Below are 25,105 nucleotides of genomic sequence, written 5' to 3' on the forward strand. Positions count from 1 at the left end.
CCTCGCCTCGGCACGGGGGGGGAAGGGACGGGGCCCCCGTGTCCGATGGGCTGGAAGGAGCAGCTGCACGGCAGCCAATCAGACAGCAGCTCCTTAAATTCCACCCAGCAACAAAACCCCCACGAGGCCGTCGGCAAGAAGTTGGCCAGGGCATGGACGGCGCAGGCGAGCAGGTTTGCGTTCAACTAACGAAATTTTCCAAAGAGCTGGTAAATGACATAAGAGAAAGTGAAGGGTTTTCAGTTTGAGACCTGGAGCTGCACAAAAGCGCTAACCCACGCGTGCACTGCACAGCTGCAATAACGATTCGGTGTTTAACATGCAGGAACATTTTTAGGCTATTTTAAGACTACTGAATTTCTGTGATGTTAAATGTTAAATCAAAAAAACTGCTGAGATCCAACCCAGGTTGAAGTATGGCAGCCGGTAACCTTTCCTTCCTTCAAATACCGTGCAGCGCCCGTGCTTTTCTAGTGTCCCAACAGAAGCATCAAAATCGATGTTTTTCTCACGAGTGCAATATGACTTCTGCCTTGAAAGTAGAGGCCGTTCTCCCCACCCTTGTGAACTGCCTTTTGAAGAACCTGTTCAGTAACACATTAAGTCCACAGGTGTATCTATGCCTAAGAAAAACACCCAAATGTATGGTTATGGACTTGGTAAACCAGAGTAAATTCACAGTACGGTTTCAAACAGGCTGTATGGTCTTGTGTACTGTACTTGACCAACAACTTCATGTACAAACTTGAACTACGCTCTTGTCACTTTGGCGTCGCAGTGAATTCACCAGTTGTCCTGTGTCTTCTCTACCTCCAGAGGATAATACTGCCTTTGACTTTGGCTCATGAACCCATTTCTCATACTACATTAGTAATTTTAGAGTTCTTTTCCCATGAGGCTGCCAAGCCTTGGGGGGAAAATTGATTCCTCATGGGAATAAAGGACTGTCAGGTCCATTTATAGAACTAAGATCTTTCATCTGCTGGTGGTTTTGCAGAATTGTCCTTACACAGTTCATCAGTTTATGCCTTGATAACTACTACACATAAAATGCATACTTTTGAAGATGGAAGAACAGAAAACAAGCGAGGAACTTTCCTAGACAACTTTTAATTAAAATACACAATCCAGTTAGCCTTATACAAGCAACACAAGTGCCTTAGAAACACCCACTCTTCAGCACGGGAAGCTTAAGCTCATTCTCCAAGAAATGTTTTGTCTTTTTCTGTAAACTAAATTTTAACAGGCATTTAGGTCATTAAACCAGTAAAACTGCTTGAGTGGAACTCCGCCAGAGCAACAGTGGTAGATACTGTGTTTTCTTACTTCCCACAAGTGTTAGATTTCAACTTTTATCAGCAACTCAAAACATAAGCTTTCAATTCAGCTGCGAGATCTCCAAACACTAAGTACTGCTGTTTGAAATATCTATAACAGCAAAATTCAGCTTTCTTACAGATTGATTTTTTAGCACAAGCTAAAGCACTAAGCATGTTTCTTTCTGTAAAAAAAGGATTTACTGAAGTTTTATAGAAAGTTGAATTTGTGCATTTTAAGATACATTTGTGGAATATTTTTATTACACACAGTTTAAATGTTATACTGCAGTTCCATCTTTGGCACAGGATTAACAGTTACCATTATCCTTAAATATGAGGAGGAGCTGTCTAATTCTATAGAAGTGGAAACTAACTGCCAGAACACATCTACAATTAAAAAATTTATCCAACTTCTGATATTCCAAACTTAAAACCTGAACGACCTGAATTAATTGTTCATGTACATGCAGACCAAAAATATAAGAAACTGAAAAAAATCCTTAAAAAAGGCAAGATGTTCTGTTCATGTTTAGGCTTTTCTATGCATTATAAAATACAGTATTTTTTCCTTTTATAGATGAAATTTCAAGTGAAAAATTCAACAGGCTACAGTTGTAAGAAGGTGTCATTAAGGTATGCAGAACTGCATCCTTTCAAGGCAGATCTCTTTACAAGTCTTCAGTTAGCTAAAATGCAGAATAACACTATTCTAATGAAAAAATTGATATATTTACCCATAACATTCTGTAAAATATTTTCTAAACTAGTTTGCGTATTACATATGCAACTAACTGCAGTGATGTAACCTCAGCTTTCAAACACTTGCAACTTGGTGACATCAGACTGAGCTGTCTGATGCAAACAGTGGTCCCCCGAGGTCGCTTCTCAAATGCCAGAAGAAACACAAAGAAAACTTGCAACAAAAAAGGTGATGCTGCATTAAAATGTTATTGTTTGTCATGCATACAAGTGCCCTTTAGAAGTTTTTTTGCAAAGATTACATTTTCTCAGTAACAAAAAAGCAACAATTTAAAATGGAACTAAAATAGCTGTTGATTAGTTGGCTGTGGGAACCTGCTGTTTTATAAAGTATTATCAGTATTTCCTCTAGGGAAGACATCCTTTCTCAGGAGGGGCAGTGCACCTGCTGCCTTGCTTGCTTGTTCCTTGCTCAGGCCAGTCCTTCCACACACAGAAGTCACTGCTGAACTCCCACCAAGCGCATCCCCTTGGATTGGAGGAGGCAGGTCTTCAGTATGCGAAGGAGCCAGCTGTTTCATAATTTCATCTAATTGAAGCCTGGTGGGGACTTTTCATAATCTTTAGATTTGGGGGGCAGGAAGGCTATTTACCTATTTTCCACACGAAGAGACGAACTTTCTTTCTGTGAGTGTCCGAGGGGGGCCAGGAGGGAGCCCCTGCAGCCATCTTGCCCCCTCACCAGCTCCTGGGCCGGCAGAGCCAAACTTCCCCTGCCTGATGGCCAGGGACTGCGGGAAATTTGCATACCCGCTCGGGGATTGGCTGCGAGAGAGTTGTTTTGCATAAACCAATCCGCGACCGCGAGGCGGAGCCACCCCAAGAGGCCTGTGCAATCTGCCCGGCAACCGGCTAAAAATAGAACGGGCGCCCTGGCGCGTCACCAAGACGGGGCGCGCTAGAGCGCCTCCCCGATGGTGACGCGATGCACGTATGAGGTGCGGTGCGGGTCCTCCTCCTCCCGAAACGTGCCGCCGCGACGCTGCCAGTGCCGAGGAGGAGCAGAGGAAGAGCTTCTCTGCAAACACGAGGAACGAAGGGACACCCAATCTTCAGGTTTTGTGCCAAAAGCAGAGGCATTACGTGGGGGTATGGCACACTTAACTCTCAGGATTCTGTGTATTTTGGTGTTGGGTTTTTTTAAATGAAAAAAATCTTCTCAAGTCATTCTCTTTTCAAATCAAAACATAAAACTACTATAATCTGCACATCATCTTCTTTCTCGCCTTCATTTCTAAGCAAGCAGGAACAAAAACCATCTTTCTTACTCTGACTGCTTAATATCCCATGTCAGTTTGGTGACATGAAAATTGAGTCATCTACAACATCTGCAACAGATGTCATTGAATGCTCATTAAATGTGGACTCTTATACGTCAAGTTACAGACTTCTTTTTGGCTCCTGAGTTACTCTTGGTAAGTCGCACCACACCAGACACGCATCCATACAATCCGTGCACTCAAACTAAAGACACCGTGGGATTTGGAAAGGCGAAGAGACTGAAGAAAAGCAGCTCTGTAAATAGAGACAGCATTTTGAGAATAAAAATTGAATACAAAATGGGGTAAGTAAAGCACACAAACTTAAAATGATTTATGTACAGCATTTTACCATTTTTAACCAACAAACAGGTATCATCTACACAAGTTTGGTTTTCAGTACTACTGAACTGACGGCATAAACTTTTGAGTGCAGCAGAAGCAAGTAAAGAGGTTTCCACACTCTTCTGTTCACATCTGCCCCCAGGTTTCTGTTTCATGGAACTGGTTAAAGGCCGGTGAAAGCCAACATGGTTAGATGGATGAGAACAGCGCCCAATGCACATGGGATGTGTATGGCTGCCTAATCCAGGTCTTTGGCAGCCTGAAAAGCACTATCTGATACGTAAGGTATACCTAAGCACCTCTGGTATGTAAAAATGTATTTTCTACAAGGCTGTCACAATTAAATAAGGAGGAAGAAAAGTGGCCAACGTAGATGGTCAGTGACCACTGGCAATGGTTGATAGCTTTTGAATAACTTAACAAAACAATCATAAAAATTAACCAGAAATCCTAATAGGAAGGTTTAAAGTGAAGGAAGACAAAAGTTTGACTATATGAAATCTTCAAATTAACATTAGAAGAAGAAGAAGAAAAAAAAACCCCAAACCACAAAAAGTTTCCTGTAAAAGCTACAATTTCCCCTAAACTTTATTACCCATACCTACTGTTAGAACTATTTGTCACAAGCATCCTTTAAGGAAAGGTAGCTTACTCCATAGATGTTAGTTAGCTACTGCTAATAAATTTTACTAGCAACTGTGCCCCTCCGCCTACAAGACAGTTATTAATCAGAGGCTAAGTGTTTTCCAAAGGAAAATAATGCTGGGGAAGGATGGGAACTGAAAAACAAACTTATCAACCTAATATTCTATTCATTACTAGATACAAGAGAAAAATCAAAAAGTGTGTTTTCAGTGCTAGTAACCCACTGTATTAATATGCTAAGAACCCTACATAATGCAAGTAATTCATGTTTTTACAACAATAAGCAGTCACTCTAATAAATTTCTATGGCAGTCAATTTCTTATTATACCAAGCATACAGTAGAATAAGATTTATTTACCCTAGTAAAAGTGTACAGCGGCAGATTAAATTCTCTTGGGTCAATGTGCAGACAATTATTTTTCTGTATTCGCTGCTAGGCAAAGATTTGTCACACGTCTCAAACTTGTAAAGACTTGTAAGAAAAATTACCTGAGGTATTACCCAAATTGCACTTTAAATGTTTCATAATCAAACACATAAGCAACCATAGCACAGATGATTCTTCAACTTAAGCATGCTTAGAACAAGCTCTGGAGACACAGATTGCCACGCTTAAATTAATTCTTTGCTAAGCTGACCAAGGAACACGAAGCAGAAAGTGGATAAACACAAGATGGTTGCTTTATGTAGTTCCAATTGTGGAAATAAACATTAAGAACTATAGAACTAGTTTTTAAAGGGGTTTTGATGACAAAAAGTAACCTGAAATGGTATTGACTCTTGCTGTAGTCTTCCTTTCTAGAACCTTCAACATACTCCCTTTTCTCACTATACTTGCTGCATAGTCAGTAGACTTACCATCTCGCTATACTCCATTTGCCCGAGTTGTTTTGAGACCAAATGCAACATTTTAGATTTAATTGTTACCGTAGAAAAAAACTCTTTTCTCATCAGTATCTTCTTGCCACACTTTTAAAATTGAATGCAAGTAGGTATAAATTTTGAAATAATGTCACACTAGTTCTAAGTGGCACAGTTGTATTTATTTGCATCAGCAGCACCTTAAACAAGCAGCGAAGCACGGTATGCCCTATTGATTTCTGAGGTGCTGACTTACACATGCTGCTAATACACTCATGTCAACTCAGTTATATACTCTGAGAAACAAAGATTTTTGAACAATAGCAAAGGAGGACCAGAGGAATGTCCTGAAAGTAATCACTCAGTTGATGGGAAAATCCTTTTGTACTTGGTTCTTAAAAAAAAAAAAAAAAAAAAAAAATAAATTTTCCTATCAATGTTTTTGAATGAACATTAATAACAAAATTGCATCCACTCCACATAAAGTGTTGGTATTACATTACACATTATGCAGTCATGTTTGCGTATGAAAGATTAAATGAAGCGATAATATGATGCAAGCACTGGTGAGGTTGCACGTGAATTCAATTGGGGACCTCAGCCACATTAAAGCTAACCTTTTTGTTTAACCCAGCAAATACAACACAACCCAGCAAGTAAAAAAAGCCTCAGCCCAGATCAGTTGTCTGATGCTACTAACCATGCAGCTGCTTTTAATAAGCCAGCACAAGACAGGGGGCAGAAGGGGGAAGAGACTAGTGTTGCATACCAGCCTTTCAATACCAACTTACACTACCTGTACAACTACAGTACTGAGCTAGATAGATCAGGGAGCTTAACCTCCAGATAAATATTTAGTAGGATCAGTGCTTTGTTGAACTCAGCTCTTTGAACTGGCTGACAAAACAATCACAGGAACACCAGGGCTGCTGCACCAGAACATGCAACAGAACAGCCTTAGGTTTTCCAGGTGTGAATGTATGAATCAAGGACTTGCTGTAATGGACAGGCAGACCTTCCAAAGGTTGACAAAGCACTACACGTGTCCCATAAAGTCAGCTTCATTTGGTTATTCACGGTTTTTAGGGACAGGGCAAGGAGGCTGTTCCCACAATGAAATGTATTTGATATCTTCAAGTGTATGTCTTCTTAATTATTTTTAAATGCTCGTAACTACTACTTGGACATAAAAGCAATAGGTGCAATAATATTAATTACATATATAACAATATATAGTTATTTCTTGAAAGCTTCAAAAATAAAGTACTGTAAAGAAGTAGATTAAAGATCTAACGTAACTCCTGGTTTTGGACTATACTAGGTTACACAGTGGTGGAAGGACCCTGAAACACACACTGCTTTTGGACAGAGTATTAGGAAGAAAGGAGACAAAATTTGCCTTTGCTCTATGGACAGTACCAAGCTCCTAATGGGAAATTTCATTTCAATATTTCCAGACTTATGTACTCAATTACAGATAACAAATGTTGATTATACTCGGTATTATGTATTCAATACCATGAGTATTAGTGCAGAAAATATGGAAATCCATACTATCCCATCAAAAACATTTCAGTGAACATCATGCAGTATGTACAAACATTTTATTCTCTATTAAAAAAAAGAAAAAAATTATTTGTGGTGGCTCATATAAATATATACACATACTAAGCTTTTTACCAACTGTCCTGATGGTAATCAATTATATTATTACTAAATATTACTTTGGTACTTTAAATCAGATGACAAATTTTATTCCATAACATTCTCAAGTTTTCCTGGTCACATGAAGCCAGAGTTACATGCATTTGAGCTGTAGAAATTTTCTGTGGAAATTCTCTACTTACTCATCTATTTGGATTATCCATTAATTTAGTGACTTGGTATCTATTTTAAACATACCAGGAAAATGAACTAAGGAAGAGTATATTTATAACTCACAGCTGGTTTGGATGGCTCTACTTAATATTCAGTTATCCCAAACACAAAGTGTCATCATTACAAACTTAACTATTGCATCAACTAAAAAGGTCAGACTGCTGGGAAAAATCCATGTCTAGTGTGCCAGAGTATCCTTAAGGGAATATAACTATTGATGCTTGAAATGGCTTAGCCTAAAACTAATTACATCTTACATAAACATGATTTGCAAAATTCATGTGTCTGCATTTGACAATCAAAGAGAATAGCCATTTGTGACAAGGACCAACAGGGAGAAGTAACCCCTTAAGGGGTCCCAGATTATCCCAAAACTCAAAAAGAAAATTTCTAATCTTTAGCAGAGGTTGACAGCATTAAAGCATTCCCCCCCCCATCATTTTTGCTACAAAAACAGAAAACTGATTTCCCTGGCTCTATTCTCTTTATCACTTCCTTTGAGGACACTTGTGAGGACTGTATCAGAAGGATGTTCTTTTTCAGAATGGACTTGTGCAGGTGAGATTAATTTACCTAACAGTCCTTATAAAAAAAAAAAAAAACCACAAAAAAACAAAACACCAAAACAACAAAAAAACAAAAAAACCCCAAAACAAACAAACAAAACCTTGAGAAACCATATTAGGAAAAAAGTAAACAGAATAAAACCCTCCAAACACTAGTTCTGCTTGGCATATACCAAACAATTGGAGTTTTTGCTCATCTAAACCTCTTCACTAAGTATTGAAGACAGCTTACAAGTAATCATTTGTGGTTTTTATTTACATAGTACAGTATGACTTCACAGTAAATACAAATAATAAATGTACCTCCCTGTGCAGCTTATCAGCATTTAGTATCTAGGCATTAAAATCACTTCTAGAGTTTATAACTTCCAAGATAATTTGAAAATACACAGAACAACAAAGAAGCTAACCTAAGCAAACTACAATGTAGCTGTACTAAGTTGCCAAAAGTCACCTATAAATACAGTAATTCAAATTTGATGCAGCTTTCCCGTCTCAGGAAAACTAGTATCTGATGACCCATCTGACCATTTGGGGACACACGCTTCAAACAATAACACATAAAAAGTAGAGAAGTTTAGAGCACAGCATTCCAAATACACCTAGTGGTGAACTAGTTTGGGTTAGATGACTCTCTCCTTTTGCCAGTTACCTGCAGTCACACCTGTCTTCAACCCAGATATCAAATATGGATCTTGAACAAGGCATGCAGAAATTCTATCACATTTATAATACTGAAATAATTTTCAATAAATATTCTAGTATGATCATTCTGATCTCAACTAATAGCATTCACTCTTTGAATCCCTGAGGAAGAATTTCAAACACTGAAATACCAACTCTGAAACCAGGTAGACAATAAATGATGCATGAATTCAACAGCAATTAAAAAATGCTGTTAAAACAGATGAAAATAGATTCTAGTGTATACACAAAGCCAATAAAATTTCCCTCCAACAACAATTTTAGACAAAGCTGTTTTACTTATCTTTTTTGTCCTCACATACACTTCATTGAGATCAAATGTTTCCCAGACTTAGACTACTGGAGAAAGAAAAACACATAGTTCAATGCAGGGGAAGTGGAAACATGGTGGGGAGAGGTCAGGACAGAAAAAGAGACAGATGAGAGAAATCTTAATTCTAACTGCATTATGAAAAAATTTAATTATGACCAGAGTGAACAAGCAGTCAAATTTACTTTTATTATGCTTGGTACTTTATGACTCCTTTACTAATAAAGACCTGGCTTATCCCTCTACCGAATGCATGTATCTTGCACTTACTTTACTGATGCAAAACTGAGCCATAAAGAAAGAATGCTAACTGGCTTACCCAAGATCAGACAAAAAGCCTAGAAATAAAACCAACCAACCACAGCAACAAGGAAAAACAAAACAAAACAAAACACAATTTGCGGCTCAAGTCTCTCCTACCTTCATTTAATTTATGCCTTGTCTTGATTAACAGTAAAACACCAGTAAACTAGTTACTTTCCAAACTGACTCAGTTTGTAAGATCAGGTTTTGCATTAGATTACATTCTTCTAAAGAAAACAGATGTTATCTGAAGAAACAAGAGTTATGTCTACCCTTTTTTGCCCACATTTACATTTGTAGCCTATTACCACAGTTAAACCTGTATTTTGAATCTGTCCAGTACTCTAAGGTGCTTTGACAAATTATAATGAAACTAGGAAGATATTTTATCTGATACAGTTAATGTAAAAAGGACACACAGCAAAGACTGCATTTAGCAACAGTCCTGTGCCATTTCTTGATTTGTAAACATCTTGTAGCTGCATACAATAGAAGCCTAAGATAAACAAAACGTTTTCAGAATATTTTACCTTGGGGGTGGGGGGAGGGGGAGGGAGAGGTAAACTCCTACCTATGCCCCTAGCAGTTAAGCTTTTTTGGAGCCTAGTTCCTAGGCTATCCTACAATTATTGAAGGTTCCTAGTTATTCTATATGACAATTGGTAACATTAACAACTACTTAGGTTTGCTTTTATTAGCAACTCTTTCAGAAAGATCAAGATGATAACTCACTATTGAAAACAAAAAAAAAGCCAGCACACTAAATATGTAAACACAGAAAGATCAACGGTGTGATCATGAGTACCTTTCCAAACACATTTCTCAGAGAATGACACCTGTAGTAGAAATAACCTGAAGAACTGATCTCTATTTTTTTCCATGATGCCCAGATAACTAAACTGAATCTTCTGTCCTTCAAACAAAATTTATGTTTAGCACAGCTGAAATACAATTGAAGTAACCTGTGCAAGTGCCACCAATGCACAGATTTAGTTTTCTCTATTGGACAGCATCCTCTCTGGACAGGTCAGTACTGACCTGTTCTAAAGAGAAGCAGTACAAAGACGAGCATAGTGACTCAAAAGATGCAACGTAAGCATTTACACTTCTATTCTCTGGTACAGTCCGCAACAAAAAGGCAAAATGAAAAAGCTTTATTTCTCTTGATACCATTGCAGGCTACTTGAAAATAGTGGTTATGAGTAAGAAAAAACAATAAGCAGGCAGAAAAAACATACATACACACAAAATCAGGAAGTCTTTTCTACATGTTTTCACATTAAAAAAACAACAAACAAAACTATGAAAATAGGAAATTGTTCCAGTTCTGCATAACTTATTCTTGTCAATACAGGCTTTGGAATTCTCCCAGGAGAGAAAAGAAAGCATCTCCTTTGGCTTGTCCGCAGTTATACGTGTGCCAATTGATAAGCTGACTGCTACTAAACAGAAGCTACTGTATAAAAGCCCTGCCTCTACCTCAGTAGGAACACTATCTTGAGTTTCCTTCTACTTCTATCCAACTAGCAATTCTCATAAAGCTTGTAGGAACCAACTTCAAGGTTTCTATACCTTTAAAGTTTGGCTGAAATCAGTTGGTAGGTAAAGAATCACGAAAAGGAAGAATGAATTTTGTCTCAATATAAGAAAGAATTTTTTCACAGTGAGAACAAACAGTGATTCACTGGAACAACCTCCCCAGGGATGTGGTAAAATCCCCATCACTGGAGGTTTTCAAGATGCGATTGGACAGGGTGCTAGATAATCTCATCTAGGCTCCTTTTCCCAAGGAAGGTTGGACCAGATGATCTTTTGAGATCCCTTCCAACCTGGGCTATTCTATGAACTTAGCCGTAAGACTGATTTTATGACCAAAAGACCAGCATTAGCTGCCAGGTATCAAAACCCCACTCTAAAATAGGACCTTTAAAAGGTGGACAGATTGTTGAAGAAAATGTGATCTGCTGGCTTACAATAAGAAAAGTCTAAAAGGTGGCAATTAGGTTGTGAATTTAAGGATCTAGTTTTATTTGCATAGGGTTTTAAATATAATTCTTGTATATGGAAGCTGAAAAATATATGCGGACAGCAGAAGACCAGACTGAAATAAGCAGAAGTGAACTTATCTTTTGCTACCTTTCTTCCAGGAAAACAAATTCAGCTTGTTTGGCATCTCTGGTCAGATACGCAAGAAATTGATACAACTGAAGTAAGACTGCTTCTGAAACATAATTTCTAATTTATCTGATAAGACACAGACTTCTATCAGACCTGAGATATGAATTCCAAGTATCTGACTTCCATTTCTTTGGTCAACCAATACGGTTAGAGCTTCATTCTGCATCTTCTTCTTGAACTTATTTTTTGCCTGTTTACTGTTCTGACATGGTGTGATAAACCATTCATTCAGTAAATGCTGCTGATAAAAAAAAAACATAGAGAAATATAATTGAAGACACTGCAAGGAATACCAAGTTTAAAAGGATCTTCCAAAATTCTTCAAGTTTAGATGCAAATAGATAAAGACAGTGGTTTTAATATTTAAGGGTGAAGCAGAAGTAATGAAAAGGTATGTGTCAGAATTTGTTTTTATTTAGGAATACTCTACATAATGTAGACAAACAGGATGTCAGACAAACACTACTATGAATGTCTTTGTTTTAAGGGCAAGGTACACTGCAAGGCTTAAAGATCCCATTTGAGAAGGGGAAGGTTATTTTCAGAAGTCCAGACTAGGGGATGCTGAGCAACTGACAGAGACTTTAGAGTGCCTGTCAAAAACGTAGCACTTCTTTGGGTGTTTTTTTTTTTTTAATTCAAAGCTTTCAAGTGAAAACATCAGGATAAACTTGAAGTGCAATGCAACGCAATGCATTTTTGATTTAGATCCTCACACCTACAAAACTTGATTAAAATGAGTACTGTTAAAGTTTCCACAAATTTAGACTGTACTTTCATACATAGGTTTCCACCTTAACATCCCACTTACTCATCCTCGTCTTCCACCTGCAAAATTTCACTTCAGAAGAATGTTCAAAACAGTTCACAAGTTGCATAAGTAAGAAGTTAAATTTCAAAATATGTTTGCACTAGGAAATCTTTGAAGAAGTGAAGCTGCTGCCAGTAGGGTTTGCAGAACTTATCTCTAAGAATGCACAATACAGTTGAATAATGTACAGCAGGGAGCATTGCAAGGGTCACAGAGGATATTAGGCCTGATGCAACAAGAAGAAATATTGAAAGCGATTTATCCTCAGATATAATGAAATTGTTTTTTCTCCCACTTTCTGCTACTATACCCTGTGCACAACTAATCCAGTATAATCCTGTCTCAAATTCTGAACAAGTCAAGGAACACAAATACTAGAGCTTATTGCTAATATAATACAAAATATAATACCAAAATATTTGATAGGAAGTTTTTTTTTAACAGAAGAAAAACATCAATTTGCAAAATCCGTTTTATTGTCAGGCTGTTGTTCCCCATCCCTGACAAAGGCAGTTTCAAGGTTCACCAGAGTGAGAAAGAAATCACTATTGGGTTTCATGAGGAAAACTAGCTTCTTTAGACATCCTTCTTCAGACAGACTCACTTTACAGCAGCACTGCTGTAGTAAACACTCACCATATTCATCTGTGGCCACCAGAGACTACCACAGTTGCTAAGCAACATCTCTTAGTTTCATCTCAATTTTGACATTTGCCATTTGGGAATATTCATTGGAACCTAACGCTCTTTTAATAACCCCATCTCATTCCTCTCCTTTTCCAAAGATCTATAATGCACCGATTGCATAACATCAGATACCAAATGAAAAAGTGAGCTTTTCACAACTGTTTTATGAAATGCAACCAAATAGATTTTTCAGGGACCAGCGAGTGCTTTTTCTTTATATATAGGAATCTGCCTATACAATTCTGGTGATCCTCTCCCATTAAAGACTTTTTTCCTCCCAAGTCTGCACAATAAGCCATAAAAAATCAGAGATAGGAAGATACAAAAAGAGGGAAAAGCCTCTTTTCTCCTATGCTTTTCTAAACATCTAAGTGTATCTTCTGCAGATAAAATATCTTAGAATATTTGCATGTGGCAAGAAACAGCCATCATAGTGCTACAGAAACCCCACACAGTTTCAGCGACTGTCTTGCCTTTTCTGATTTCTAGTTTCTCCACTTAACATAAGCAAGAACAGAAAGTAGAGACTTTCATAGTAACAACAATAATAAAAAATTCAAACCACAGAGCAGTTCACATATTATCTATATTTATTCTACACTTGGAATACATATACTCCATAAATGAGATTGAACCTTCTCAGTCAAAGAATATCACACATGAGCCTATACATGTTCTCCTTCTATCTTACCAAAAAAGGACCAATCTAAACAACCTTCAGTGACACTACCAATACGCAGACATCAAGCAGCAGATTCCACAGTGGCAGGAAGAGAAAACAGACTGCAACAATCCATGGAGTCAATGTATTTCTGCAGACAATACTGCTATGAGGTAACTGCTCCTTGAGAGACTGCCCACACAGATGGTCATCTAACCCAGGGGGGCTTCCTACCAAAAAATGCCTTACAGGACAGCATCCTATGCCCCACAAGGTTACTCTGCACACTTTGAATACAGTAATAGTATTCAAAACAGGCAATGAGTTTTCCAGAACTCTAGCGAATGAGTACCACCACTGCTATACAGCACCATCTTAAATAGTTTAGTCAATGTTCATACATAGAGTCCCATTCTCATAAACTCTCTCCTGACCTTATTAAGTAGCATTTAAGCATTAAGAAGTATTCCTGATTGTCTTGTAGTAAGGGTTCTGTTACATGAACTATATGCCATGACGTTTCCCTTTGGGTTGAGTAAGGATTGAGGAAGAAAGAGGAGAGGATGAAATTCTAATAATTAGGTGTAGGCTCTTGGGGTGAGAACTGCAAATAGCTATATTTTATGAAATACTAAATAAGTGGAATCATGCAAGCACTTCAGGCAACAGCTCTTCAAATCATAGCCTTAAACTGATCAGGGAAAAAAGCAAGTGCTTAGTTAACCATTTGAAATAGGAGATGACAAACCCAACTAACGTTACGCAGATGTCTCAAGGACGCAGAGTAAAAAAATTTTAGATAAAAATAATCCAGCTATTGCACTTTCTCATCTTGCAATATGAATCTTAATAAAAAGGAGTCAACTAGAGAGTTGTGTATCACTATCAAAAATGAGAGTCATAGAAGATTTCAAAGCAGTATCAGATTGACAAAGGAAACACTGCAGAGAAAGCAGGTTTCCATTTTTATTTCTTATATAAGTAAGTCTAGTTCAGGACTTAGAGCAGAACCTTCTGGGGGATACGCTGCCAGACCACATCAACAAGACAGACACTGAGAATGAACTGATAAGTTTGTGTGTACAGGAACTGCATTGACCAATTTTAAGTCTATTATGACCTTTCTTTTGTTTCGGGATCTTCCGTATCGAGAGGCATATGTGAACTGTAGCCCTCAAGGAAAGAGATGTTTTAGAGACATTTCTGGATAACCCCCCGAAAATACCAGTCTGAGAACACGGCCTTGCTTCAAAATCCAGACATAATGGCTCTCTGAAAGAAGGACTTGGTTCTTCCCTTTCTATGAATATACAAACCCCACTGCTGTTGGGTTGATAAGGGTAAAGGATGGATAATATGTTGCATGCATTATTTTTTTACCCATTTGACAAGAGAGGGTTTGATGGGATGCTTACAGCTGACATTCTAACACTGTCTCTGGTCTAGATACAATCCCCTCTAAAAAAAACCTTTGCATGGAGGTACTTCTGTGGAGGACTTCTGAAGTCTGCCATATTGCTTCATCCAGCTGCATGAATAAGTCCAACAAATCATACTTTCGGTAATATCTCTTTATTAAAAAGCGTCCCTTCAGTTAGGCATTTTTCTTGCAAATTCATATTGACACAGGTCCCTTTGAAGACTGGATTTCTGTGATCAGTAAACCATAAAGATCATTAAAACTATTCAAAGAAAGCTGGTTCCTTACAAGGGTAATGTTACTTGGATTAACCTTCCAATCACCAGTCTATGAACAAGGTGCTCTAGCTGCTAAGTAGTTTGCATTTATCTTTTGTGTTGCCGGATGACCAAATGTCAACAGCCATACCTGTAGCAAAACACTATTACTGGGAATCTGAAATATCTTCTCTGAATTACAGCTTATTGTTAAAATTACAAAGGAATGTGGGCTTCTAAACATAAGAAAATGAAATTAAAATCTGTAGTCTGAAGGCATCTCTTCTCCATGACCAAGAAAGAATCCATCTTTGTGTTTCCTCCATTTCTTGGAAAGTCCTTGAAGAAGAAAGTTATATGCAAAATGTCCTCTTTGACAGTTCTCTTGAACACAGTAGGCTGCAGGTTTTCTCAGGCTACGTTTCTTACAGGACACAAATGCAAAATAAAAAGGAAGACCACAGAGATGTTCCACCTGATAAATTAAGACCTCTACCTTTTAGAATAAGACACTACAGGCCTCAAATGAGATCAGCTTACACTTCCATAAGTACTTCTTAGGTCTTGAGTTAAGAGGCTCTTCACTAATGACCCCAATGAGGCTTGCAATTATGCAGGATGCACAAGAAACACTGAAACGCATTCCTGGCTTTAAACTTCACATCTAGGATGATAGGTTTTAATTTTTTTTCCTGTGAAATTCTTTTCAAAGACAGCTATGAGTCCCAGTTTGCAGTCACTCAACACCATCAACTGTGCATGGTAGCTGGCAGTGAGCTTGTGGACAGAAGTCAGCCAGCAATGTTTTGTTGATGCTGACTGATAAGATCACAGATATTAGCCTAGTGAACCAGAGAAACGTACCTAGAGATACGATCCTCCTAGGACCCATGCCTCCTCCTGCTCAGAAAGAGTGGGTCTAGAGCCACCTCCAATGCCAGTGTTGCATTCCTAAGTGGAAAGGATGGAAGTAAACAAAAGCAAAACACATTTCTTCCAGTAATGCAGTCATTGTTTTGCTTGCTACTGCAAATCTTTAAAGAAAACAAGACAACATTACAAATTCATGAAGCATTGACAGTCTGCATAAAACATCAAACTAGCATTCACAGTAGCATACAATACCAAAAAAGAGGAGCTGCAAGTTTAGCTTAACAGATATATTATTTGGCAATGATTTTGCCAGAAGAGTGCCTAAAAAGTTTTTGAGCCTGGACCTAAAAAACAATGGCCAGGCTATAGCGATAGTGCCAGTACTTCCAGTAGTGGTTAATACTTGGTCTGTAAAAGACTTCTCCAAACTGCTGTCTGAAAAGCTCAAAATAGCTCTACAAAAAACATCCTTAATTTTACCATTATGGGAGGGAGAAAACCAGTTGATGAAGCAACCATCCAGAAGCACCATCATCACAAACACATAAGTACATGAAGAATTTACACAGCTATTTTAGACTGCTTGCCTTCCCAAACTCCATAGAAAATTATATGGAGAAAAATGCATCCGCACAGAGTCACTCAGAGTGATCATCTACAATAAACTTCATTTTTCTTGTCTAGAAAGCTTCCCAAATGCCACCCAGAGATAGATGCCAGAAGCAGACAGTATGAATTAGACTTGGGAACGCCTCCACTGACAAATGGTATAAAAGTCTCAAAGGAAAGCTGTCTTAAATTTTGATGATTTAAGTTTAGCTGTAATAGCTCAACCTCCAGAAAGGTTCTACTCAAACCTTTAACATCAAAAGGAATATTCTGAATGTAGCTCCTCCACAGGCTGACTTTTGCCTGGTGAACCAGCAAGCCATAATGCTTGTTTACTTGCTTCCTGTAAAGAAAGGACTGCAGTTTCACCTTATCCCCAAAAATCAAAGGCTAAATTTCTCTTTGAATGACTGAAGACATCAATATACATCCTTTCTTCATGTGCTGGCATGTAACATGGCTGAGCTGTTTCACGATCATTTTGCAGACTAACTCCAGACGCTCCTGATGATTCTGTATGTGTGACCACCTCTCTCCAAGTTTGCATTTGTGATTATAAAACTATCTTATTTGTGTACCCAAAAGGTGAATATTAACCAGGTCATATTCGTTTGTCACCATGGGACCTTCTTGGGAAGAATTTCTCTAAATAACAGAACACTGAGGAAAGGGTAGCAGAAGCTATTGAACTGGATAACCTCCTGAGAATCCTTCTAATCCGTTTTCTTTGGAAGCTGTTACTAGCTTCTTTAAAATCTTATACAGCTCTAGTGAAAACTGTCTGCACAAGAAACTGTTGATCCTTGAAGGGACATTTAAAAAAACTATTTGTTTTGAGAGGACAAATGTTCCCTGTAAGTTCTATTTTCTCCCTTGAAATAAGGCAAATTTCTGTGAAGTCTTCTGTGAGTATTCAAGACTGAATGTGCCAGGATAGTGTTAAAAGACACCCCCCACACCCATCTATGAGAAAATTGTTAACAGAACACTCTATAGCTAACATTTTGATTCCAAAAAAGACTTCAAAAAGAAGCCATCCAAACGGATGACATTAAGATGTTAACCAGCAATACTGCCAACCTCCTAAAATGCTCATAGCACTTTTCCTCAGATGGCAGGACCTTGTAGGTATCATAATGGCAATGAACTGGTGTAAAATTATGTTGACTATAAATACAGAATCCAAGGATTCTTTTCTGGCATTGAGCCTAGATTAACAGTTAAATTTTTCCCCACCTTTTAGCAGATGCTGGATCACTAATCTGTGATAGTATTGGTCTAACAAATGAAGTGGTTATAACAGTAAATGTGGCTACAATAGTCTAAATCACAGGTAACCCCTGAAAAAAGAAAAAACCCACTTTTTTATTCTGTTTATGAGGTAGTTTGGCAATAGGTCATCTTTCTGTATCAGCATATCCATCTTACGGAGGGATAAAGAATCTTATTTTGAATTAACAGTGTAATTAAAATACCTAGCAGTCTTTTAGTTTTGCCTGGAAGAAGTCTTCATCCCAAACGTAAAGTTTTTTTATTCTAAAGAGAATGATACTGAATAAGGATTCCACCTCAGATTGGATGAATAGTATGCTCTTCTTCTGTAGAGATTTCCTTATCAAAGTTGTTTTGTTATTTTTTTAATACTGAATAGTTTGATAGGGGCGACACACCCTCTCCTGCCAAATACCTTTCTCTCTGGAACTACATCAGAACTGGAGGTATCTATGCTTTCTGATGGACAGCATTAGGACATTCTCTCCAAAATGCTAACAGAGAGAAACAGATTCTGCTTAGCATGTTTTAGCAAAATCCTCCCATGAGTGTGACAGAAAACTGCTTCCTTTGCTGTTTTTCTCATTGAGCTTGTCAATCAGACTTTGATGGATTTTCTCACTCTCAATCTCAGAGTAGTTAAAGAAAGGTACAATCCTTTCTATATCCTTTTTGCTGGGACTGCGTATTTTTTTGCTTCACAGCAAGATCCAAATTTAGTCCTTCCCAATTCTTTTTATCATGTAGAGCAGAATTTGAGATAGGAGTCCTCTGATGGCAGGACTCTGGGTTTATTCTTTCAAGCAATCTTTTAACTTGAAAGCTTACACGTTTGAAATACTGACTTCACAAGGGGCCTCCTATACACCCCTGCTTTGTTCAGTGGAGATCCTTTGTCACAGTTGGAGTGTGTGTGCTCAGCCTACAACTAGAGTACCAGATTCTAAACCATGAGATCCAAAACTAGCCATCAGAATTCTTTCTCAACTGAGACGCAACTGGTCTGACATTGCTGGCATGACACAGCTATAGTTCACTTTGAAACTGTGCAAAGATGAACAAGGTTGATAGAAGAGTGAGTAATAAGCTTTAGAGCCTCTTACTCTGTCTCGGAATCCTGTTGGTCAATGCCTTACTGCCACAGTAGCTTCAGAAGACTGAGTAACTGTTTCAGTCAGTTCAAGTTCTTCTGTCTTTCCACTCCTATTGAGGCAAGGAAGAGTCACTTCTCTTTTAAGCAGAAGAGGTTTTACAACAGAGGGTCTGCCAGCACTTCTTGGAGGATCTTCCTTAAAACGGTTGAAAAAAATCCTGCACCAGTCTGATCCCTTTAGAGGACTTGAGATTTCTCCAAAAAAAAAAAAGGATCATCTACATGCTAAATTTAAGAAACGACAAAATCTAGTTTGCTTCTCCATTTGTGGCTTTCTTCATGTTCTGCACTGTATTTGAGTAAGCTGAGAAAACAAAAAGGAAGACAGACCTAAGGCAGGAAGCATTTCAACAGGAGTTAGACTTGAAAATAGAAGGGTGGTTATTCAGTCAGACTAAATGACAGTGTGAAAAAGAACCACCTGACATTACACCACAACTTCCACACATTTATAGATCTTTCTCATTGTTATTCTACATGGACATAGCTTTCTGTAAAGCCAATATCATAAGAATGCTTTCCAAATTCAGTAAGAGATTAGACTCCAACCCCCTCTCCAAACCAAAAGCAACTTTAACACACAAAAGTTATGTAATGCTCTTGGAAACAAAGAATTCTTCATTTTTCTCTGTCCTTGTAAAATACAGTCCTTTCCCAAAACCATCAAAAATTCTGTTCTACAATTACTGTATATATTTACAGGATTGTTGACACTGAAGTAAAGGATCAATGAGCATTTTTGCAGTGACAAATCCTACACCCATATTCCTCAGCCTCTCATTTCTACCCTTTGCTATTTCAACTACGTTGGCAGAACAGTTTGTAAAACACAGCACATTGTAAAACACAGCCATTGAACCAGCTTCCCCCCCAGTAGCCTTTCAGAGCAGTTTTCTGATCCAGCTCCTTGATGTGCCAATGTAATGAACAGGATGGCAAAGGCTAGGAAGAAAAAGCTAGAACCAGGAAGTTACAAGGGTTGCTTAAGTAACATTCGATGCAAAATGTTAAAATCGCAGCTTAGACTATTTCCAGCTCATTTTCAGTCTACTCAAGCCACAACTATTGGTGGCTTATGTACTTTACCACCAGATGATGGTGTGTGCATGTGTGGTGTGTCTGTCTACCTATATGGGAAGTTCCTTAAGCTACGCTGTCTAAATGCGTTTTCCATCATGTATGCCTACATACTCAAAACTCTGAACTCAGTTTCTTCCTCTCTGTACACACAGCTGTGCACCCCCCTTTCCCCATGCTCAACAGCAAATAAGTTAAAAAACCCCATGCTTTTGGCTCATCAGGGCAATTCTACTGCCACAAAGATGTCTGAGCTGTTCAACATTATGAGGTATTTAATGATAAACCAGAACTAGCAAAGATTTGTCTTGAAGTGTCACTGTAAACCAGGAAAAAAATCAGAAAGCTGTCAAGCAAGCAAAAATCTGTACAGCTGAACAACAGTGAATACACCAGCTGTCCCAAACTAAGCCATCCCACTCTATCAGTGACCTCTGCCTTCTTTTAAGACTGCTGGGAAGTCAAAAAATGAAGCCAGAGATGGTGCAAATTTGCATCACAAGGAATTTCAACTACTGATAAAACTTTCCTAAATGGTTGCAAATTTATGTTTTAAGAAGTCCACAATCACCTCACCACAGCAGTGGACCACTTTCAGAACATAATGTGGGCAGGTTCTGGAAAGAATCATATGTTCTACCCATCAGTGTTTTCTTTAGACGTTTGATATTTAACCTAATTCCAAAGGGCTGCCCTGAAAAAACATTTAATGACAGACATACTCCAGAGAATGGATTCAGCTTTTGCTGAACAGAGAAGCTCTGACCATCCTTAACTGATTGACCTCTGCAAGCTTTGGCACAATCCAATATTCAACTAACAGTTCTTGTACAGATGAAATGTTTGTGGTTTTTTTGGTAATGAAAACCAGCAGTTGAGAAAACTTCCATAAAGTTTTGGTTCAGCACAGATAAAAATTAAGACTCTTCTCATATCAAATATATGTACAGACGCCTCAGCACTTGAAATTAATGCTCAGAAAGAGAAACCTTTCAAATAAGATTAAGTACTGTGACCAAGAAGAAAGAAAACTTAGAATAGTTCCTTAGAGATCTCACTCAGTGAAAACACAATATGAACTACATAAATGCCTGCCATAACTCTCCCTTCCTCCCTCCTCAAACTAACAGCCACAGGAAAAAAAAAAAAAAAAAGACTTCATCTAAAGATTTGGACTCAAGCTGCTAAGCTATTAGGGCAGGGACTATGTTTACATGTCACTAAGCCATCACAGCTAAAGCGGAGGAAATAGATTGGTTAAATACACAAGAGCAATACAACACCATGTAGAGAAGAATGGATCTTCCATAGGCAGACAAATAACACATTTAAACAATGTGGGTAACTCCACTTGCTTTGTCTTACCAAGTAATTTGAGAAAAACAAAGAAATTATGAGGGATGAGATCTATCCCAGCAGCATGCCAAAAATTTCATCATGGAATGTCCCGTTATTTTTCTGTCCATTCTCTTGCCAAAAGCTTCCCAATATCTAAGCTAAGAGAACAAGATAGAAGTACCAGTGAGCTGATCTACCTTTGAAAAAGTATGGTGCTTGTGCCACTCCTGTGACAAAGCAATGAACCCAAACCACCAGTCTGCCATAAAAAAAAAATCTCCTCTTCTGCATTGTCTGGGGATAGCAGGAGCAGGCCTTGCCTCTGGCATTATTCAGAAAATGGGTGCACCTGCACAGTAACAGGGAAGAACTCCATATAAGTATCAGAATTACCTTGAGGTAAGGAAACCTGAAGGCCTGAAATAGATAGGTATGTCTTGGTAACACATGGTTGCCTCTCAGATTCTGGTTGAGGAAGAAGGTGCTACTGGCAATTATGAAACAGGACAAGACAGGCTGAAGTGGATTCTCTCTCATGTGGGAGAGAAAGGCAGTTTCTTTGTGTCTGAAGCAGTATCTTCTCCACGCCATTTGCTTGGGAGTGACGCATGTCCTCAGTCTGACCATCCTAGAATATATCCTTGAATGTAACCCTGAAGAACATCTGAAACATGTCTTAAGATGGGTATCAAAAGACTATATGAGTGTGATCCATTTCTCTGCCTCAAAGTCATATGGGTAGCAGAATAGTCAGAATGCTGCACAGAAGCACCTAAGGAAGTAATGGTCTCATGCCAAGAACCGAATCCTAAACCCCCCCATCCCAGAACATTTGGCACCAAAGGGTATTCTGGAAAAGGAACTATTTTGTTCATCAGGCTTCCTTCCCTTCTAAAAGTCTCAATTCCCAGAAAGTTAAATCAATAACCAGGCTAGGCATAGAGGCAGTCTCACCAAAAATTAAGTAAAAATGCTCAGATTCCTGCATGATCGTCTTGTTCTAGAAACTGCTCTCTGCTTTTGAAGGTGTGGCTTTTTCAGCTTCTCTGTTCAAGATTTCTTCAAATCTGACGTTTCATAGCAAAGGCTTTAATTTCTCACAAAGATCCATAATACTGCAAAGCTCATAATCTTTCAGGTTATCCAGGCAGTGAAGGCGAGATGAAGCAGACAGTATACTCAGAGCTCAATTCAGTATGTCAGATAGATTCTCAACATCTGTCGGTCTGAGGGGATGTGTGAAGATTTACACTAGATCCAGGTACAGTGAAGGCCAAAGGCCTGGAGATTCCAAAGTCTCCATATGCCAAGAGCAGAACTTCACTAGCAAAGATGCATCAGTCTGTAAAAGTGGAGAAGCACTGAAAGCAAAAAAAGGAGAGAACAAAACAGAAGTCTTTGGGACAAGAATGTAGTAGCAACAAATTCTCTACGCCTTGCTGGGCAACTGGAGTTTCACAGCAAGGTCTGCCTGTTTGCTGACAGGACAACATACATATGTATCCCTATGGATACATACGGCTTCGGCCAAAAAAGTCACCGAATGACTGTTCTTCACAATCACATAAAGTTGCAGGGGGGTATGGGGAAAACCACAAAATAAAACTTTGTGATTACTCTAATACTTCTTTTCTACCCACAGTGCATGTGTGTTTGTGTGTGTGTGCGTGCATGCATATGCATGAGGACAAATCATGTGTCATTACCTTTAGCATAAGATACTATGACCAGGAGAATAAAGCACCAGAGTGGTGCTGAAGATGATCTTGTTTCCATTTCAGTCCCACTACTGATCAGTAATATAGCCCTGTCACATCAGCATTATCTCCTGCCTCAGTTTTTCTTGACTGTGAAGCGAGATACAGAGATGAGTCTTTTTCTGTAAACTCTGCTGCCAAAAGTCAGGAATTGTGACAGAGTGATTGAGTCTTGCCTCCTGCATTTTCTTAAGAAAAAAAATTCAGCTAGTCAGCAGGTACAAGTGAAAGACTCAGTAACACATGTAAGTAAACACAAAAGCAAATAAATTAATTTTGAAGAGACTGCTTTTATCTAGTTTATGCTTTTTAAGAAGACAAAGCATTTCAAGTTCACAATGGATATGGAACATATTTAATAATCTTAAAATCTACACCTCACAGAAAATCATTGCTTTTCAAGTAAAATGAAGAATGAGAGAAAGATTTCTAATATATCTGAAAATACACATGATGCCATTTTGGAACAAAACCACCCAAAATGTTTTTCTTTTAAGATTATCTGGTATTATTTGAGGGGAAAAAGGTAAGGTTAGTTGACTGTCAGATTATGAATTCCTATGATCTGGCATGATTTTCTGTGAAGCTTAACATTGATTCTGAATATCCTGGGTTTAATTCTTGATCTTAGGGCCATTATAACACTGTGCAGGACATATTTTACCAAGTAAGGGACTTCCCTTTATTTAAGAATGTTATTCAGATATTGAATTCATTTTGAAGAGCAGAAGTTTTCATTAATAAATTCATTGCTTCTAAGAAAATTGCACAAGTTACAAGTTCATTCTAAATGCTACTGTTTGTGTAGTCTTTTTTCATAAGGGTAGTGAAATAAACATGACCAAACCCCCCAAATAACTGAAGCAAAAATATTTATTTCAGTGCTTCAGCATTTTTGCTGAGGATTAGAATGCTTCTCCTATGAAAACAGTTTCTAGAAACTATCAATCACCAAAAACTTTAGACAGTGCTTCTAGAATCCACTTCCTATATCAAATCATTCAAATTTATGAGAGCACAGAAGAGAGAAAATGGTATATCTTGATGGGGGAAAAACAGAACTACTTGTGCTTCATTATCCAAACATGTGCATTTTAGTTTAGCAAAGTACAATGCCATGTTTTACTTGAAAAGTTCTGAAGTGCTCAGACCTTCCAACTTTAAGGACAACAGGATGCAGAGACAGAGGTTATAGTAAGCTGTGGTAAAAGTTGAAGGAACTTAGGGACACACAGGGTGAGACTCGGTAGCCTAAGCACAGGCAACTAGTGCTGATTTTGATGCTCTAGAATCTGCATGAAGCTAGCAGATGTAACACAAGACCTAGAGGAGACCAGTGCCCTTCTGGAATCACAGCTGAGATGCAGAAGTCACATCCTAGAGCATCTAAAACAGCTCTACGTGACTATGCCTGTGAAGTGAATCCTATCCTTGTGAAAACTAACCGATGCTAAATTCCAGAAGTGTAGGAAACTCACAGCAAATGCCTCCTTTCTTTCTCCAAGCTACCAACAAGTGATTTGGCTGCTTTAGAGAAAGTCTCTTGGGGACTACCTAAGCCACGTAATAAAACTAGTATTTTGCGGTATACTTCTAAGGGACCCAAACCCCTAAAATGTCATTTTCTTTATACGTTTAATACATCAAAAGCAAAGTCCAATTAAAAGTTATCCTTGTGCTCACCAAAGAGCACAGATTACATGCGCTGTACCAGCTCGGTAACAGTTACAAATTAATGAAAATGTCATATTGTACACAAAGGAAGGCTTATTTAACCTCTAAAAAGGACTGGGGTGAAGAGTTCTTCAGCGAATCAGTATAATTTCCAGATTTTGACTCAAGTAAGAAGCCTAGCCCAGTTTTGCAGGGAAACAACTAATAACAAACATGGATTCTCATATGCAAAGTTCAATTATCTGAATGAGAAACACCACCACTACAGTTTTGTTCCATCTAATTTCTACAACGATAGCTCAGAAGAGCTTAGAAAAAGATTCTGCATTAAAATCTTGAAGGTGCCATGGTCCCCTACCTTTCCAAAACAGAATTAAAGGAATTTTA

At 38.2% G+C, this 25,105-nt stretch overlaps 1 protein-coding gene across 5 annotated transcripts in view; it reads right to left on the reverse strand.

Annotated features, from left to right (window-relative positions):
• ATF7IP (activating transcription factor 7 interacting protein) overlaps positions 1–25,105 on the reverse strand; it is a 101,690-nt gene that overhangs the window by 68,207 nt on the left and 8,378 nt on the right. The window lies entirely within an intron of this gene.

Source organism: Pygoscelis adeliae, unplaced genomic scaffold (genome assembly GCF_000699105.1).
Source record: "Pygoscelis adeliae isolate BGI_AS28 unplaced genomic scaffold, ASM69910v1 Scaffold60, whole genome shotgun sequence".
Classification (NCBI taxonomy): domain Eukaryota; kingdom Metazoa; phylum Chordata; class Aves; order Sphenisciformes; family Spheniscidae; genus Pygoscelis; species Pygoscelis adeliae.